Source organism: Lepisma saccharinum, chromosome 27 (genome assembly GCF_977018435.1).
Source record: "Lepisma saccharinum chromosome 27, izLepSacc3.1, whole genome shotgun sequence".
Taxonomy (NCBI): Eukaryota; Metazoa; Arthropoda; class Insecta; order Zygentoma; family Lepismatidae; genus Lepisma; species Lepisma saccharinum.
In genome coordinates, this window is record NC_139255.1 from 38,659,951 (window position 1) to 38,662,106 (window position 2,156).

Genomic DNA, 2,156 nt, shown 5'->3' on the forward strand with positions numbered 1-2,156 from the left:
TGCTTCTTTTAGGACTTAGATATTGTTAAATGAAAAATAAATTTCAATTGGCATAGTATGGTTCTACAAAAGTGTACCTGATTACTTGCCTTATCCCATGGTCCATACAGTAAGTATGTAGAGAAGTGTCACCTGTGAAATTACATTACAATCATGCCTAAAATTTTACGCTTTTTATAGTTAAAATTAAAATTTTGTGCATGTTGAAACAGCCAAATGAAAAAATGTTACTCAAGTATTGACTAGTCATATACTGCAGGTGGCCTTAGAAAGAGTGCTTCATGGGCTAACAGCAGACGTCGCTCTCACACTGTTGCCGATACTCTCGTGTCGTCTGCTCCTCAGCCGAACAAACAGGCCGAGGTAGCAAGAGGCAGAGGTCACTCACCCTTCCAGAAGGGTGCAGTGAGCTAGCTGTGGCAACCGGGCTCGCTCATTCGTGGACCTGATTGGTTCTCGCAGACACACCTCCATATTTTTGTCTGCTGTAAGCCCGCAAAGTGATCTTTTTAAGGCCCCATGGAGTATAGTCCTGCACCATGCCCGTGTAGTCTAAGGCATCATGCTTTGGGCTCCGGCTACGGGATGCATGCACATTTGAGTCTCCTGAGGGAAGAGTAACAACTTTTCTCCTGAGATTTCGGCCTGTGCATGGGACCAGTTGCCACCCATCATCGTGAGAAAATTGGGAGCTACGAATCAGTAGCATAACACAATTATGGAAACCTACAACAAAGAGTGGGGATTCGTCGTGCTGACCACATCTCACCCTGTAACTGGTTGGATGAGGAAGTGAGGCTGGCAGTCGGTAGGTAGACTCCGGCCATCGCGGGCTGTTCCGCCACAGGTTAATATTATTGACTAGTCAAAATTACCGGACAACTGGATGTACCATGATGTTGCCCTGTGGTCACTACAGTAGAACCTTAATTTTACATTTTTCTGGTGACCAAGGTGAGAAAAACTTAAAATGCAGGAAAATTTTATAATATTTTGCACCATTGGGACCATCAAGAATGAATGTACAGGGTATGCACAATAAAAAAAATATTTTTCAACTTACGTGGTTGCAGCAAACACTGGGACAGTTTCCGCCTTTAACAGTGTTTGCTGCAACCACGTAAGTTGAAATTTTATCGACATTTATAACCGCACCATTCATTTGTGTATACCCTGTATAATATGGGAAAAAGTAAAATCAGAGTTCCACTGTATAAAGTTTAGAACCAAACTTTTAGCATTCTGCAATGGAGGTCATCACTTGTATGCATGTGCTTATATTGTTTGATAGTGAAGTACTGACTAATCTCTTCCATTCTAATTACAAACCAAAAGTTATGTTTGTATGTGCAAGAGTAAAGAACATCATCTTTAATTTATTTAATAAAGAGAGGCTAATAGTGATAATGAGGATGAATGACAACATAAGTATACAATGAAGAAAAAAGCTTTTCCATAAACATTTTATAGATTTTTGGAGGCTGAAATTGAAAATTAACCCCACTTTCTTCATCACATGACAACATTTTACAATTAAGTATTTTTTCCCCTTCCTTTCTAGATTCCAATTCAGAGATTTCCAGTTCGAGTCATGATGGAGCCACATTACACAGTGAATCTGATCCGATTTTCAAATTAGTCCAGTATCAATTAACATGAGTATAAAGTGGCCTTAAAAGAATCATTTTATTATTTTAATTATTTTATAGATCCGGGACACTTGCAAAATAACACCCATGCTCAGGCCAAAATTCAAACCAAGAATTTTTGGGTGATCGAGTGCTCAGCCACCAAGGTTGCAAATTTCAAATAAAATTTATCGAGACCCTCAGAATTGATATCCTAATTTCTTCTTGAACTTTGCCACATGATATTATTTGTAGAATTAAGAAACCAGGTTTGAGGAGCAAAGTTTCAGCCATGTTACTCCTACCCTTACTCACCCTTTAGAAGTAACAACAACTCTTGCATCAAATTACAAAGTAAGGTGACTTTAAATAAACCAAGCTGCTACAAAAAAATACTAAACCTCTTATATGAAATCAGAAGGAGTGGTTTATGATGATTTGTTATACCACAAAGTTATGAAATAATGTAGAAAAAGTAAACTTCAGTTGCCAAGATTAGCAAATTTATGAAGGAAGGCAGCACACTGC